Raw genomic sequence first — 18,678 nt, 5'->3', positions numbered from 1 at the left:
AGCATGACCTTCAATGCTCAGTATAAGCAACGGAATTGATTAGCATGCCAGAAACGTGCATATCAAACACTAACTCACATCTGCCTCCTTGTGGTCATTGTAGGTTACTGCAGAGTGCGCCACTGTTCGCTACCTCACACAGACCGTTTATTTTCATTTACGATCTGAGGTTTGGTTGCTATGAGTAGAAAACTCTTATTGGAACAGGGGATAAGCGGATGGCCTGGATAAGACGTGTCTTACATGTGCAGTGCTGTGTGTGTGTTTTGTAGTGACAAACGTGGTAGACGTACTTTCAGTAGAGGTGTATGTAAAGTGGTTTCCATATTCAGTTCAGACGGGTTCAGTTAGATGAAACTGCAGAATTTCAGAAAACAGTGATTTAATTTGTAAGTGGCTGTTGCTGTGTGTATTACTCAATTCATAGTAATAGAGAATCACATCAAAGCACTGGACAGCCTTGTTGGTCAAAATATGATGTAAACACTTCTGAATGGAGAACGTCCTGAAAATACTAGTAATACTGGGAATACTGATAATACTGGGAATACTGGTGTGTCTAAGAGAACCAATTATGTGTAAAGAAGTAACGTAACACAGACCCCATGCTACAAATCACCATCTTACAATGCACTAAAATTCCTGTTTGTGAAGACGTGTGTAGGACAACATCACGGTTGCCCTTCTGTTCTGTCACCAAGATTTATCACATAATCACCACTGGTGAGCTTAGGACCCAGATCACATGGCGAGACTGGCCAGGTGCTTCATCCTGCTGGGTTTACTGGTAATCCAGTACGTCTGCATCTCTGCCTTTACCTCATAGGTCAGTGGTGATGGATAACAGGTCAATGATGAGGGCAATGAATCAGTGGAGATAAAAGAGTGGAGAAAATAAGAGAGAGAGAGAGAGAGAGTAATGTGTCATGTGCAGGACAGAGAAGAGTCTGATCAGAAGATGGAGCAATTCTAGCCACTCTGGGAATTCTAGCTACTATTGGAATTCAGCAAGACTCTATGGGATTTATTTTAATCCCAAAACATAAATTACAGTTGAAGGCATCACATGACTTCTTACCAAGAGATTCTTTTGTGAAGCAAATATGGAAATGTTTTCACTTACATTAGCAGAATATGCATGCCCCTAATGTTTGTGTAAAATAGATGAATAACTTTAGCAAAAATGCTTAGATTGGTATTATCAAGTTTTTTTTTCAATAATCCTATAGATATTTTTGTTGCATTTTCATACAGGGGATGCATTTGAATAGTAGGAATGTATTGATCCCCAGGGTTGAGACATTTCTCCGGGGCACCTATAACCTCTGTTGGTGCAGATACCTGTCTGTAATATCTGTTGAAGTGTGAATGTTGTCCAGACAGACAGACAGACTGCTGATCTCCACTGGCACAGACGAGAGAGACCCGGCCTCCCTCCAGTCAGACTACATCATCCATGAACTCAGGCACACTGAGAGTGCTGAGTGTTTTCACGCAAACATTTTTCCTTTGAGTATTGGAATCTGTCTCGGTCAGCTGTTAATTCCGCAGACGGGAGGAAGTATCCCTGATTGGGCTGCGTGGATGCCTCAGCTCTGAGCTTTCCTTGGCAAGGTTCTTCTGGGAAAACACGGCAGCACCAGACCTAATCCCATCTGATCCATTCCCCCACAGAGAAAAATGGAATTCCTGAACGTCTGAGCTCGGCCCCTGCCAGCGACTGGCTCTCCCGGAGGGCTGAGCAGAACCGAGGTGCTAGTGAAAGGAAGGCTTTCTGCATCCTGATGGTGATGTGTGCACACCTGCTGACCTAAAGGGGACGTAAACATACCGGTGTTCCTGCAGACACAGCATCACTCTGCGGTTCTGTCAGAGCAGACAAGTGTGTCGCCAAAGTTTTCTTCAACAACAGATATTTCATTTCCACCTGGAAATAGTTTTGCCAGACTGCAGTGATTCATCCTTTTCCTGTTGAGTTGCTTTAATGGCCTTTCTGCTTTGCTTTTACATCTGTCTCATTAGCTGTTTATGTGAGTGGGAATAATATGGTACTAATAGTACAGGATTTCTGTCTAGCAGGTGTCTAGCAGGTAGCAGGGCAGTAATATCCCACCTGTGTGGTGTCTGAGAGACAAGGTCAAACCACATGCGATGGTTAACCTCCCATTACACAAACAAGCCTTGTGGTAGATAAACAGAAGGGAACGTCACATGTGTGGCCTTGTTTAATGTCAGTACAAGCGACCAGCATTACAAGCAGCTGTCAGGATGACATCCAGTCCCTCTCAGACCCTGCTACAGGGGTTTGCCTCCAGCCCTCCAGTGATAAACCTTCCTTATTTTATACTGAAAAATTAAAAATAATGACATACTGCACCAAGAAAATGTATCAGGGACTAATCTGCCAAGTCTGATAAGTACCAGGCCTACATACTTAACTGACTGCAAGTAATATGACTAGGGGTCAGCTTTTGTCAGATTATTACTTATGAACCTAATTTTGCAGATTGATGTATCTAATTAATTTTTCTTAACCAGAGTTTGGAATTCATGTTTCCATGACCATCATCATAAGCAACTGGGAATGTGTCTCGTGTGGTCCCATGTGTTAAGGTTGGCTCACAGGACCTGTAGAGTCTGTTCTCTAAATGCACTGGCTTTATCACCAACATAATGAGCCAGTCCTTCTGCAGTGCATCCCAAAGTCTTCTCAGAATATCTCATTTTTGTCATTTCAGTCCAAATTGAAGCAACAAGGCACCTATTGAGACTGAAGAGTTGAGCAGTTTTTAGGCAGAAGTTTCTCACATTTCACTAGAACCTGAATGTGATCAAATTAGTTTCATTCCAGCACGGCCTGTTCCTTCTGCGGCGTGGAGGAGAGGTAGTTCTGTCTTCACGTGTCTCCTCAGTAGTCAGCAGAGTAACGTCTGACCTCATGTGTCTCCTCAGTATTCAGCAGGGTAATGTTTGTCCTCACCTGTGTCCTCAGTAGTCATCTGGGTAACATCTCTCCACACGTGTCTCCTCAATAGTCAGCAGGGTAACGTCTGTCCTCACGTGTCTCCTCAGTAGTCAGCAGGGTAACGTTTGTCCTCACGTGTCTCCTCAGTAGTCAGCTGGGTAACGTCTGTCCTCACGTGTCTCCTCAATAGTCAGCAGAGTAACGTCTGACCTCATGTGTCTCCTCAGTATTCAGCAGGGTAATGTCTGTCCTCACCTGTGTCCTCAGTAGTCATCTGGGTAACATCTCTCCACACGTGTCTCCTCAATAGTCAGCAGGGTAACATCTGTCCTCATGTGTCTCCTCTGTAGTCAGCAGGGTAATGTCTGTCCTCATGTGTGTCCTCAGCAGTCAGCAGCAGGAAACAAACAGGGCGGCCATCTCTGTCAGCGTGAGCTGCAGGCTGTTTTTAAAGGTCTCTGTCCTCTCGTGTGTTCTGCGTGGACCTTCGTCCCTTTGGCAGCTGGGTGCTGCGTGTTTGATCTCTCTGCTGTTTTCCTTGGCATGCCCTGCTCTTGATGGCCATTATCGGCTCTTAACAAAACAGGGCCGGGGATGTGGGAAAATGACCCAGACTCTGGATTACTGAGGGACTGTCATGCGTCTTTCAGACAGGAACGCAGCATTGGTTGTCCAGAGACATTTCCTCACGTGATCATTTCTGTGATTTCTGCAAAGCCTAAAGCGAATGACTTCTACCCTCGCTAGCTGTTCAGAGCTTATCATCCAAACTCTGCCCATTGTGTGCCACATTAGAAGGCATGATGGAGGCTACGCTGGCATGTTGGAGGCTACGCTGCGCTGCTCTGGCTGTGTAGTGCCCAGCTTAATGAGCTGCAGTTCTCAGAGTCATTTGGCTCTCATTAACACTGATGATATATTTGGTGCTGGATATAAAGAGTTGTGTGTTTCTTCACCAATCTGAGAGGGAACTGTTATGATTTCACTCATATTGTTCTGTGCAGAGACTGCAGGGTTTTTTTTTTTTTTTTTTTGGTTTTTTTTTTTTTTACAGATTTCTCCAACCTGCTTTACTAGATGTGGGTCCTTCTGTTCTCACAGTGAGTTCTGTGTGTAGCAGATGTCTCTGAGGATTTAAAGGAAGTTAACGCTGATTAGAACTAATGAACAAAAGGTTACATGAGACATGAAAAACTAAATAGCAGTTATCTTCCTGATAACTGGCATGTGCAAGACTTGCGACACGTTCATAGTGTCTGTGTTTGTAACATAACGTACAAATAATGGAATGATTGCTGATACTGTCTTCACTTTTAAAGGTCCAGTGGCTAACCTAAGGAACATGGCCTAGTAGATCTGCACTGCCATACCACAGTGACTGAAGAATGTGCCACTGTAAAATAGATTTTATTTGAGAACTTCTTAAGCAGTTTCAGATTGAGTACATGGGTCACAGGTTGAATCCACAGGTCGGGTCCAGGAATAGCTGGTATTATGGGCCCCTCAAACTCTGTCCCATTAAAGAAACCACATCCTCGAGGCCTTCGAGCAGCAGCCATGAGAATGAGGTCCTCACTGGCATCTTTGAGCCCTTAGTGTTTGGGCCACCGACAGGCTGGAGAAGGAATCCCACGTCCAGAGGACATCCAGGGGATGGACAGGCGCTGTGAGCCAACCCTCTCACTCACAGACAGCAGGATGTGATAAGGGGGGGGGCAAGAGAACACAGCGTTCTGTCACACAACTACAGGAACAGGAAAGTCAAAAAAGGGCAATTGTGGCCTTTTCTAAGCAAGGCTACGTATGGTCACTGTACACATCACCTTCATAGTTTAATACAGCATGGACTTATTACGCAGTACATAAACACACCCTGCTGCCTGTTGGGAGTCGGACACTGCTGTCACAGGACAGCCTAGTAGCCTCTGATTGGCTAAAGCAGCGAGCATCTCCTTACTTACCCCTGACTGGCTGAAACAGCGAGCATCTCATTGCTCACCTCTGATTGGTCGAAACATGCACATGCTGATCCTTCACTGGCATTTAATTTTTTATATTTTTATTATCTGGATATTTAGGAGCCCTAAATAATCACAGGTGTCATCATCAGTGACCTGAAAGGAAACTTCACATTTGGGCGCTGGCCGCACCGCCTGTAACAAGCTCAGATCAGACCAGGCGCTAGGAAGTGCTAGCATGCCGAACATAGCATCCACTCTCGGTATCTTGACATGGCACAGATTTCCTGAACCACAATACATCACAATGAGGGATGTCAGATGTGTTTACACATCCAGTCAGAGCCCTTACTCTGCACAGCCCTGTAATTCCTCCCTCGTTGAGTTTCAGACGTTCTGTAGCTCACACATCTGTCACAGGTTACTGTTGTCAAACAGACTCTACTGATCTCGGGAAGGCTGAGGTCATCCTGTTAAAATGCCCCTGTTCTCCAAGACTTGTTTATTCAGAAAAAGAGATCAATACAGAAACGTTCTCATACATGGAGTAATGTAGTGAGAATGCTCTTAAGTCATCTAGACCTCAGTCCGTTCCTTGGCGGGACACAAGCGTGGATTCTGTACTCACTTGCTTTGAGTGGCATCTTGAGGCTGCACTTGAAGACCCGCTGGTCTTTGCCAACTAGCAGATTCCTGACATAGGCGTAACGTACAGATGGAGTCCATCCACTGAACACTCATGCCTTGCTGATCAGAGCTCCATATTGTCTGTACAGTGATGCTACGTAGCTGTGGTAATGGTGCCCTCAGAAAGGTTTTAATCTTACATGTCAGGCTCCCTCCCCTTGGTGGTGGGTGGAAAATGTTCAGATAATATAATGATACTGCACAGTGAGTTCCACTGGGAACCAACAGGAGACTAAGGGCCTTGTGCTATAGAGCAGGAGAGAAACACGACGCAAAACGTGAAGCCTTATTCCAAAGAACAGGAAAACATTCTCAACAAATTAGGCTTAAAGGAGTAAGGAGTCATTTTTACCACCAAAAAGTAGCAAATGATATTTATGAAAGTGATTACTTATTGTTTTTAATTTTTTTAATAAGTGCAGCTAACTTGAGATGAAGAATCAGACTGTAGTCCTCAAATGAACCAGTTTATGCTCCACAGAGCAGGTCTTGTTTAAGACAGACTTACAGAATATACAGAATATCTGTATATATCAGTACAGAATATCTAAAGTCAAAGTCAAATGCAAATGTATTAATATAGTGCCTTTCACAATAGCTGTTGTCATAAAGCAGCTTTACACATGTCTGAGTCCAAGGCCCCAGTGAGCAAGCCAAGGGCGGCAGTGGCAAGGGAAAACTCCCTAGAGCGCGAGGAAGAAACCTTGAGAGCAACCAAGACTCAAAGGTGGGCCCAGCCTCCTCTGACCCACAACAGACACTAATATCTGAAACATCCAGGCCACTAGGTGTCAGTATAATGGCTGTTTCACAATGTGAAGAAGAATAATTAAAAAATTACATTTACATTTATGGCATTTAGCAGACGCTCTTATCCAGAGCGACTTGCAAAAGTGCTTTGTCATTTATTCATAGAATACATCCTAGTACAGTACAGTAGATTAGAGTCCAATATACCAATGATCTAGAATACTGTAGAAATACAGGGATCACTGCTGATACCTAGAAGTACAAAATACATACGGTCTCTCAAACAATGATAAGTGTAATAAACAATAAGTACTAGAGTTAAACAACAAGAGTGTAATAAACAATACCCTACAATCAGTACTAATGTAGTCAGTCAATATGGAAGCAGGCTGAGTTGTCATTTAAATATTCCACAAACAGACAGGTCTTCAGTCTGCGTTTGAAGACTGCAAGGGACTCTGCTGTCCGTACAGCTAGTGGAAGTTCATTCCACCACCTGGGAGACAGGACAGAGAATAGTCTCCATGCTTGTCTTTGCTAAAGAAAGGAACAATATATTCTTGTAATCTCCCTCCCATATGAATTAAAACTGAACATCTTTCACCACCATTGTAAATCTTTAGAAAATATAACTGCGTTGTCGCATATATTTGAACCAATTCTAGTTACACACACTGATAACAACTAAACACAAAATAAATTTAAGAAATCAAATCATGTTTGACAGCCTTCATTATTGAGTATTTAAGGAAGCAGGATCCCTCTGTACACGTAGCCTTAAGGCCACTCTGGGAAGCAGATGGAGCTGGATGGAGACTGAGGTATTCAGTACTGAGAGCTCCATGAGGAGTGAGAATTCGTCTCACTGCTAGCTGGACAAGAACAACATTATTTAGAGGTAGAACAACTGGCAAGAGTTTGAGAACATAAGATTGGAACAGTTTGTTCAAAAGTTGAGCTCATAGCGTTTGAAGATAGTCCTCTCTCTACTAAAGTAATTTATGACAAATTCAGATAATTCACTCTCTACACTGAAGTAACCTCTACCAAATTCAGGTTTTGGCTTTGGTTGTACCACTAAAGTTGGTGGACATATTTCCCATTCAGATTGTTTGAAAAAGATCCATATCTTTATTTAACCTTTTTAGTTAATCACACAATAACTTAAATATTACATAAATGTAGCAAAAATTTGCACAGATTAATTCCGGGCTGTGAAGAGTTCAAATCAGACTCCTTGAAAGTCACTTGGTAACCAATCAACTCATTTTCTAGTCACTCAGAGTAGGACCCATGTTATGCTATCAAGGTCTGTAATGGACAAATGTAAATGACTGTGGAAAAAAAAGTCTGTGATGGAAGATGCCAGAAATTTAGACTGAATGTTGACATCACATTGAGAGATGCTGTCAGCTGTGTGGAAGCAGTCTGCTCCACACATGTGGTAGGACAATGATGAGACATGAGCAGGTAGACAGACAGAACTAACAATAGACAGACAGGAGGTCGATCATGATGTAATCGTGTGAACAAGGCCAACAAATGCATCTGTTCCTGCGCTGCAGTGTGACTCTGAATTCAGACATCACACACAACAAAAGGGCTTTGAACACAGGCTGAATTATATCTGTTTCATAATTTATTACCAATCTGCTCTAGTTTTATAATCTTTTATATGACTGTAATTTTGTATGTTTGTACAGGTATTGTAAAACTGAAGAGTTTGTCAGCTGCAGGGCTACCAACCCCCAACGCCCAGCCTCGGGGCATAAACTTTCTCAGGAACATGTTTTGTCTTGGATTGGACAGGATTTGTTGTGGACATGTTTTCTCATGGAGATATTTTCTCATGGACACATAGACATGTCTTCTCATGGACACATAGACATGTCTTCTCATGGACACAGACATGTCTTCTCATGTCTTTAAGAAAGTGCCTTTCAGTCACCCACATTAATTCTGCTATGATATGTTGGCAGGTTTCCAGAAGTGCCAAAGTCCACATGCTGCTGCAGCTGCGTACTGCAGCGAGGCTGAACTTCAGAGTGCAGTTAGCGCTGTTCATCAAGTTGGAGCTCAGAACTGTGCGCTTGGGTTTCTGCTAATGAATGACCAACTTTCCACTTCAATCTGAAGTACCACTGAGCCGCCCTTTCCATTTCTCAACGTGACTGTTGTGGCTGTGGCCTGCACATAACCTTCAACACACACACACGCATGCACGCACACATGCACACACACACACACACACACACACACACACACACACACACACACACACACACACACACACACACACACACACACACAATGCTTCCAGTCATTATTTTATTAAACACTTCAGTCTCGTTTAGAGGGTGTTTCCTGTATGCCCCTGTCCAGAGGCACGGCTGGGGTTGGGGAATGGACAAGCATACTGTTGGACTGGGCTTAGCTCCTGGAGGCCCCGGCCAGGGCAGCCTGCATGTTTCAGAGTTTTCCGTGTTTCAGGGATTTCAGAGTTTTCCATGTTTTGGATTCCATGTAGCGGATCTGCAGTGGGGCCAGATCCAGCAGGATGCCAGGAGAAGGCAGAACTTCCTGTTTAACGTTTAATTACTCACTTTAACAAAGAGCTCAACATAGATTTGCCATTAGGTAATTCCACTGACAGCAATTCAGTGAAAGTTGATTCTGTAGAGGTCGGACTGGCAGGAGTCTACTGTGTCTCGGGCGTCTGGGTTTTTGGCGTTCGCCAGCAGACTTAGCTCAACAAACCTCAGCTTTGATTATCAATCATACAGAGATTCATTTATTTTAGGGGAAAGTTAAATTTTGCAGCAAATACGTGCAAGTCCTGATGCACCAAACACAGATCCATCAGTCGGTGGGTCACAGAGTGTGAAAATCCCAGCCAGTTAAAACCAGTGAACTCATGTACTGGTCAGGTAGGGGATGCTGGAGGGCCTTCGCTCCAAGAAGCAGGAGTAGGGAGGTCATACGGAGACAGTCTGTTGGAAGCGAGTCAAACACAATAAGTCCCACTCGGTTTCCTCATGGCACGGAGCTCTTGTGCGCACGTTCACTGGTAGTCTGGGTAATTATCCTGCGCTCTAGAGCAGAGCCTCCATTAGCGTGAACAGAGCCTCTCTGTAAATGCTGATGTGAACCCTAAAAACCTTTAATAAGGCTCTGAACTGCAGGATCAAACTTAGCTGGTCAAAGGTTATTAGATGTTCTGGATGTCAGATCCTTCTGATCTAAGATGTCGCTGTGTGCTTGATTGATAAAAGGTTGATGAAAGGTTGTGTTTGATTCAGAAGGTGGAAATTTTCTCTTTCTTCTTGTGTAATGTTTCCTTTGCTTTCAAAGGTCCAAAACTTGAGAAATCATTCTTTTAATTTGTAAAATGTTTACTAGCAATTAGTTTTTGATTATTTTATTTCTTAAATCATATTAGAAAAAGTTGGCAACATATTGATTCCATCAAGATCAATTACAAAATCCCTAAAAATGAGTCATAAATGTGTTATATTGGACAATTCATCTGGTTCAGAATGTTATTGGTACCCTGCCAATAATTAATCAGTAAACTCACTTTCACCCACCATAAGTCCTGTTGCTTGCCAAAGTTAGAAAGTAAATCCAGATGGACCTAAACCAAGGTAGAAACTACTTCAGATGAACGTTCAGTAACAGAACATACCGGCCTCCACATTTCGGCTAAAGAGCATTTTAAATATCTTATTTCACTGGATAAATATTTTCTCTGACCACATCTCTGTGGAAAGTGAAAGAGAGGTACCAAGGGGCTCTTAGCTGGTAGATGGGGATTTCATGTGGCATGATCTGGCAACCTCTTTTTCTCCAGGATCTTTATAACTGTTAAACGTCTGCAGCTACAACTCAGTCACACACAGACACATGCACACACACACGCGCGCACACACACACGCACACACACACAAAGACCAGTGGCTCTTCTGTCACCAGTGAAAGGAGATCACATAGGTCTCATAAGAGATCACAGGGTGAGGGTATGTGGTCCATAGGGTCCACATTCCCCATATGTTTATTAATATGTGTGTCTGGCTGTTATGTATATATTTTTGTGTATATATATATATATTTCCTTTTACACCCCTGTTTTCTTTTCCTCAGTTTGGACAGAGCACTCAAACCATTTCACTGCGAGTTATACCGTGTATGACTATATATGTGACAAATAAACCAAACTTGAACTTGAACTTGGCTGTGTGTTTGGCTGTGTGTGTTTGGGTTTACGTGTGGAATGGCAGACGGTGTGTGGGGGCAGGGTGGTTTACGTGTGGAATAGCGGATGGTGTGTGGGGAGAGTGTGGTTTACGTGTGGAATGGCGGACGGTGTGTGGGGGAGGGTGGTTTACGTGTGGAATGGCGGACGGTGTGTGGGGGAGGGTGGTTTACGTGTGGAATGGCAGACGGTGTGTGGGGGGAGGGTGGTTTACGTGTGGAATGGCAGCTGTATGGTGTAGCTGTGCTGGTCTGCTGTTTCTCACTGACACAGACATCCATCAGCTGATAAATTAAGGTTTTGTTACATTCATTGGTGTTGTGTCTTTATCTCAGAACAGCTGTTTCCCCGAAAGCCCTGAGCTATAGACACTGATATGTCCTCCTTGATAAGGCTGAAAGTGTCAGACTGATGGATGGTGTTGAATGTGTGGGCACATGGTGTAAAATATGGCTGCTAATATGACTGTGGCATGTGTTTTAAACAATGAGGACAACAGAGGTGAGAACTGGTGTGTGACACTGAGACCTACAGCCCTTCCACACTGGCCAGAAGGAGAGGAAGGGAGGAGAGGAGAGAGAAGAACATACATGTATCTACACTTACTGGCCATGTTATTAACACACATCTCGTGTGTGTTTTATGACTGGAGGTTGTCTGTCACCATGAGCAATTCAGGCCAGCCAACCTCCCTCTACCCTACTTAGAGGGGTATATACCCTACCCTACTTAGCACTGGCTACTTTCTGACCACAGGACCTCAGATGACCTGACTGGATGTGGGGCCATTCCCACAGCAGCATTGACACAGGAAATGATTGTGGTGTGGTAGGATGTGTTCCCCTTGTATGAGAGTGGCCAACAGCAATCAGATACCAGCCAAAAAACTCAATCCAATCTGAAGAGTTAAATAAAGTGTAGTTGGGTTCTATTCTCTAACGTTAAATCTACTATATACTTAACTGTTGTTGAAGGGTGGTGAAAGTAACATATGTATTACAATTTGTTTATTCTGATGGTTGTTGAAAAATTACATGATCCAAGTCTTTGCCAGGTATGTATGTTCCAAGACTTCACCAAGTGTTTATTTTCCAAGATTTTGCCAGGTGTTTATGTTCCAAGACTTTGCCAGGTGTGTATGATCCAAGACTTCACCAGGTGTTTATGTTCCAAGACTGCCAGGTGTTTTATGATCCAAGATTTAGCCAGGTGTTTATGATCTGTACCTTCTATTTCTTTATCTTGAAGTGTGAGATGGTTTATGTGAGGTGTCCTAAAAGTGGGAGACATTATAGTTACTCTCTGAACCTGGAATTTGTCCTTAATATTGATATTGATTACTTGGCCTGTGCTGAAATAGGAATAGCCTCCAGTCAGATATAAACCCTGTGGATGGAGGCACTGCTGAACATCCAGAGGTGTGAGGTGAAGGTGAGATGTGTGAGGTGTAGATGAGATGTGTGAGGTGCAGGTAAGATGTGTGAAGTGAGATGTATGAGGTGAGACGTGAGGTGTGAGGTGAGACATGCGAGGTACAGGTGAGACGTGTGAGGTGCAGATGAGATGTGTGAGGTGCAGCTGATATGTGCAAGGTGCAAATGAGATGTGTGAGGTGCAGGTGAGACATGAGGTGCAGGTGAGACATGTTAGGTGAGACGTGAGGTGCAGGTGAGACATGTGAGGTGCAGATGAGACATGTGAGGTGCAGGTGAGACGTGTGAGGTGCAGAGGTCCATACGTTGTCTCGAGGACTGCATACACTTTACTGTGTATCCAGAACTTCATAATTATACTCACTGGATGTTCTGTGCTGGTGAGCCTTGGGTTCAGTTGTTCCTGCACCTTTCTTCCATGCTACATGTTTCAGAGCCTTCGGCGCTTGTCTCAGGTTTTTTTGAGTTAGAGCATTGTGACTCACACCAGTATCCCTGCTCTTATGGTACAGACACACCCCATTACCTGCAGTGATGTCAGTGTTCACTGTATACAACACTAACAGCCAGTAAAGCTCTGATGATGAGCGATAGGTTGTAATGAATCGAAGAGTAATGGCCTTTCATTCTGCCAAGTAACTGCATCGCCTGTGAGCTAAACGGCCTGTGAACAGGGATCTCCCTTCTGTGGCTGAGTCATTTGTTTTAGATGTCATAGTGTGGGGTGGTGGCTCACTAAATACCCTCTGATGTCACAAAGTGCCCTCTGTCTTCTGTCCAGAAGAATGTGCATTAAAGCATATACTCAGGTAGACAAGCATAGATCCAGTTTGGTACTGTGTTTAAATCCACCCACAAAAGGTATTTCTGCAATGGAGATGTATTAAGTACCAGGATTAGGCATGATGTGTGAGATGTTGTAGTTAATGAGTACAGACCTCTTAACATCATGGTACAGTCATACAAGGTTGTTAATTTCTTGTAGATATCGTTATTTTGAGTGTAACACTTTTCAGATGTCTGCTTTCAATTACATGTCATTTTGAGAATCTCAGTCCCACTGGCAGATATTTTGGCAGCCAATATTCCAAAAACTCTTCATATTATGCTAGTTATGAGCCTCCACCTCAACACTTCCTGCCTTTATGTCTGTGGATGCTGCCAGAAGCCAAGCTCCCAGCACAGCTATAAACTCCTCCAGACTCCAGAGCCTCCATTGACTGTTTACATGGACATTGCCCAGGCTCTGTCCTCACAGGAGCTCTGCAGTGATACTTCCTTTGGTAACACCATACCCACAATGAGAAGCTGTGGAAGGAGGGTGTGTGGGAGCTGGTGTCCTTGAATCTTTTCCCAAGCTAGGCAGATCACACGGACTCTTCAGATTCCTGTGTGTGTTGCTTGGCAAGACCTTGAAGGTGCTCACAGAGCACATCACTGTAGCCTATTAACTGATGGAACTAAAAGCTTCATCTTGGTGGATTGCTACAGTGTGTCATGAAGAATGATCAGTCAGAGGTCAGGTCAGAACTCAGCTCCACTTATTTAACATCTGTGTGGTACTGGTGCCAGGAACGCTCCATGATCTGGAGACTGGGACCGCCGTTGTCTGCTGGAGAGAAAGGCTGCATATCACGCGTCGCTGTGGCAGGGTGTGCAAACACACTCACCACCTGACCCCAAATAACCTATTAGACTAATCAAGCTCTACAGACATACACGGTGGAAACTTGGAAATGCATGCATACATACTGTACACACACACACACACACACACACACAAACACCTGCTTCTCAGCATGCCACTGTAAACACTGACAGACCCCATCTGTTCCTAACTCAGACTGTCCCTAACCCAGACTGGTCCTAACCCAGACTATTCCTAACCCAGACCTTTCTCTGGAGGATGCCCTACGCTTCTGTTATGAGTTACTCTGCTGAGTTCTTTTCAGAGTGATTTACAGTGTTAAAACTAGTGGTCAGACAATTATAGAGAAACTTGGTATGGTCTGATTTTCCCAGTAAACCAATATGCACTTACAGCTTAAAAATTTTGTAAGGTGATCATGTTCTCTATAGTTGTCTGAATACTTGAAATATGACATCATGATCTTCAAGTTAAATACCAAAAGCTGTCAAAAACGTTTCATGTCTAAGATCTGTTTTCTGATATATATTGTTTCATTTGGCTCCAAAAGGGGTGTATGTCTTTCTTCAAAGTGAGAGGGGGAAATATCTTTTACCTTTTCCTGCAGTGCCAGGTGAAGTAAAATATTCTAGCAATGACCATCAAGACAAGATACCTAAATTAATTCTGGCCAAATTCAGTAACATAAGTCCTTATTGCCCCCTTTGACCTCTGCACTTATCTGACAGTAAGTGCTGTATTGAACTGTTGTGAATCACAGTGAATTTGACACTATGACCCCTGATATTATTATAGCTGATGTGCTTGTAAATATTAAAGGTTGTTCTTGTTGAGCTACACGAGATAATTCCATTACACCTCCGCTGCTAATAGACGGAAGAGCAATGGGCAGTGCAGGCATGGGTGGTAGTGTCATGGAACGCCCCCCCATCAGTCACATTGTATGGCCTGCCGCGTGCAGGGGGGTTTCACAATAGTTTGTACCCACACCCTCCGTGATGGCACACACCTGTGCAGGGGTTGTTAAGTGTTTGTCTGTCTATTTAAACCCCTGCCTGTGTGTGCCTCATTGTTGGTCATTGTTACTGTTACTGATATTGTTATCGTTAGTGTTAGTGTTATTGTGTGTAGTCATCATTAGCGTGATATGTCCTTATTCCTGTCTACACTGTTCATTGATATGTGTTATGTGCCGCAAGTGTCATCAATGTTCTATGTCATCTCACTAAATTGAGGGAGTCTGTGTGTCCTGTTCCGTGCCCTGCGGCACTTGGGCCAACATTACATGTAGGAGCTAGTGCAACCGCCTTTGAATCTTTAAAGATATATATGTTTATCAGTTAGTGAATATATTAAAAATGATCTCATAAAGGAAAAAGTACACTCTGATAACAGACACAATTTGAAGTTTTTGAAGAAAAAATAAACGAAATAAGTTTAATTCAGACACAATCGGTGAAACTCTGATCATAAGAGATATTCCTAAAGTAGAAAGTCATGGCTCACTGATGAAATATGCTACAGCTGCTCTCCAGTCAACTGAAGTGGTTTAAAACTTTCCTGATTGTCAAGCTTGACTGTGAAAAATGCACTATATAAATTAAACTATTATTATTATTATTATTATTATTATTATTATTATTATAAGGTTGTTTCACAAAGATTTTCATTAACTGTGATTAATGAAATAATGATAGTGTAAATAAATAATTAAAAATTAGGATTTATGTGGCATGTAAGTGATATTGAGAATGATAATACCTTTAGGTACCAGATACACTCTAGTACCTCTTTTAGGTATCGCATACATTGTAGTAACATTTAGGTATTGGATACACTGTAGTAACTCTTTTAGGTATCAGATACACTGTAGTAACTCTTTTAGGTATTGGATACACTGTAGTACCTCTTTTAGGTATCGAATACACTGTAGTACCTCTTTTAGGTATCAGATACACTGTAGTACCTTTTTTAGGTATTGGATACACTAGTAGTATTGTGTACAGTACATTGCAGAAAATTAGCACATCATAATACACATTTAATTTAACAACTTAATAATTAATAATTATGATTAATAACCAGCATCTCCTTGGAAGCTGGTGTAGCAGTTTCCTCTTCTTGAGGCACTTGGATCTGCATCTAAGACAACCGTTACACCAGAGGACAGCGATTACACCAGAGCAGCTCACAGGAAGACGATCAGGTCCAAGTTCCCTGAAGCTGCGTGCCGACATTCCGATCAGCTTTACTATTATCCACATTACATTTGTTACATCAATCAGATGCTGAACTTGGTATGAACTCAGTAAACTTCACTTGTTCACTGTTGGTGTGGAGTGGATGTATAAAAGTCACCTAAAATGTTAAGACTGCTGCCTCTGAGTGAGTGTCAGAAGCTGGTAGCATGGTTTCATTTGGAAAAGGCCTAATGGGTTGTATAATCCTTCACTTGTTATGAGCCATGCATTAATTATTCACAAGGAACACTGAAGAAGCCCAATTCTTCACTGTCTGACACAGTGAGGACACGGACCAATTCAACAATGATGTCATATACTGTATCTGTCTCATTATGTCCTGTGTCTGTCTCATTATATACTGTATCTCTGTCTTTTAAGACTTAAATTGTGTACTGGTTGTTTTCATAAAATTAATGCTGTGGTAAGTTTGTGTAATTTATCCCAAACTAACATTGACACACCCATAAACGTATTGAGAGAATGTATGAGTAGTCTGAGAATTGTACTGGCCTGCGGAGCTGGTGTTAGCTGAGGCCTCTTTAGGGGGGACGCACTGGTGTCCATTTGTGAGTGGAGACGATAACATGTTATTTCATTCCTTCAGTCACCAGATGAGGTGCTGGCCAGCGGAGACAAGCCCCTTACTGACTCTAGAATGATACAGAGTGAAGATCAGAAATGAAATACAGAGTTAAAGCAGTCCTGAAGTGGAAAGAAAAGTGTGGTTTATATCAGAGAGCATTCTGTACACTGCAACTGTACACCCTGTGTCTGAACACACATGGGCAGTGGTAACTCAGTGGTTCAGGTAGTTAACTTCTAATCGGAAGGTTGTTGGCTCAAACCCCACCACTGCCAAGTTGTCACTGTTGGGCCCCTGAGCAAGACCCATAACCCTCAAGTTGTACTCAGTCATAACTGTAAGTTGATTTGAATAAAGGTGTCAGCTAAATGCTGTAAATGAACACTGTGACTGTACATGTTGTGTCTGAGCACGGCAACTGTATACCTTGTGAAACTCTTGTGAACAGTAAAGCCAGGTGATTGCTAATATAAGTAGGATTCATCTACTTACATAGTTTTAAGAAAATATGAAATAGTATGATTACTATGCCATTTAGGAAGTGTTGTGTTCTGAGAGTGGGTGTGTGTTTAACTGCTTGTCCTCCGTGTTCTACTGCCCTGGGGCTTGTACTCTGTGTTCTGACGATCTCACTTGCTCGTATGCATCTTAGGTCTTGGGGCTGGACTCTTATTTCTTAGTTTTCTGGAAGAAGTACTACATTACTTTATCTTATAAACAATAGACTATTGAGGGAAAGTTTATACAATTGTTCTCCAAAGCAGGGGAGAAAGTATTTTTTCGATTTTACACTCCATAATTGCTGCCAGCCTCTGTAAATATACAAACCATCCTGGATAAAACTGATTAAATTGTTCTTTATTATATTGTGTATAAGTGCTTTATATATGCAGCAGAAAATTTTAATCCTTCAGAAAAACACATTTTTCTGAAAAGACATAAGTTAATGGCAGGCCTGGATTTGGTTCTCTGTGTACCCTCTCTCTGATCTAAGCTATTGAACCTTTCAGTGCTTTCACAAACGTTTGAGAGCCACGTCTCTGTAGCCTTGAGCTTAGTATCAGCACTGATGAGTTTTCCCTGGGTGTATCCAAGAACCAGGACTGTATCAGATAGCAGAACTCAGACGTGGTCAGAATCAACATGTGCAGGTCTATGATTCATAATGAATGAACAAGCTGGCTAGAACTGAACCAAACAAGATTTAAAACACAAATGAGGAGCTAGGAAAATAATTATGAATAAAAAACACCCCACATGACACTGCTCTTGGTGTCCAGAATGGCATAAGACACATATATGTCTCTAACAAAGCTATTTTACATATTGGCAATGTTTTGAAAAGATAAACCTGACAAGCATGGATACAAGGACAGGAGAGATGGTAAAGAACACATCTCCATGGTAAACAACACATCTCCATGTTAAAGAACACATCTCCATGGTAAAGAACACATCTCCATGGTAAAGAACACAGTGTTATGTGTGTGTTCTGATGACTGAATACATCTGCTAAATTTTGTTGACTCTTTTTCTTTCAAATAAATTTAGTTTAGCTGAATGACAGAGTTCTCCAATATATTGTTCAGGCTGGTAAACAACAGTTTGTTTTTTGTTGGTGATTGTTGCTCATCTTTCTCTCTCAGGCTGTTAGATGTAACTCTCCCCGTTCACCCAGCTGAGCTGTCTCAGGGCAGCTGAGGTAAGAGAGCAGCTGATATACTGGATGTTCCAACTTTAATATCATTACAAAGGAACAAAGTGCATCGGAGTTGATGTCACTGCTGCCTGAGATGCCAGAGGGATCTGTAAATAACACCACGCTGTTCCACTGAGTGTAACTTGCACAGAAACACTCCCCAACTGTGAGTTACTGCCACTCTGGTACTGATGTGGCCCTTGGCATGCTGCTTACAGGGTCTAAATGTGATTGGCTTGTTCATCTGTAAGACAAATTGCAGTAAACCTCATTAAAATGTCTTGTTGAATGTTCATAATTTTAATTTGCTGCTCCATCAAGGTTACAGTCTGAAACAATAAAATCTTCTATTAATTTTTATCTGTTTTGAGACCACCCACATACTGAGTTTTATTCTAAAATTAGTCTTATTATTATTGGCAAGTGGATTACAGGACTGTCCATAAAGTCACTCCCTCAC

The 18,678-nt window shown here is 42.5% G+C and overlaps 1 long non-coding RNA gene across 1 annotated transcript; it reads right to left on the bottom strand.

Moving 5' to 3' along the window:
* Positions 1 to 4,356: 4,356 nt before the first annotated feature.
* On the bottom strand, positions 4,357 to 6,192 carry LOC113584667 (uncharacterized). The gene is made up of 2 exons (XR_003411425.3): positions 5,552 to 6,192; positions 4,357 to 4,648 (listed from the first exon to the last, which is right to left on the bottom strand). It is a non-coding gene; the product is annotated as an uncharacterized LOC113584667 (long non-coding RNA).
* Between the last annotated feature and the right edge of the window lie 12,486 nt (positions 6,193 to 18,678).

This window comes from Electrophorus electricus, chromosome 11 (genome assembly GCF_041902795.1).
Source record: "Electrophorus electricus isolate QZ-2024a chromosome 11, ASM4190279v1, whole genome shotgun sequence".
NCBI lineage: Eukaryota > Metazoa > Chordata > Actinopteri > Gymnotiformes > Gymnotidae > Electrophorus > Electrophorus electricus.
The sequence above is the reverse complement of the archived record's forward strand: the minus strand, read 5'-3'. Positions and strand labels throughout refer to the sequence as shown.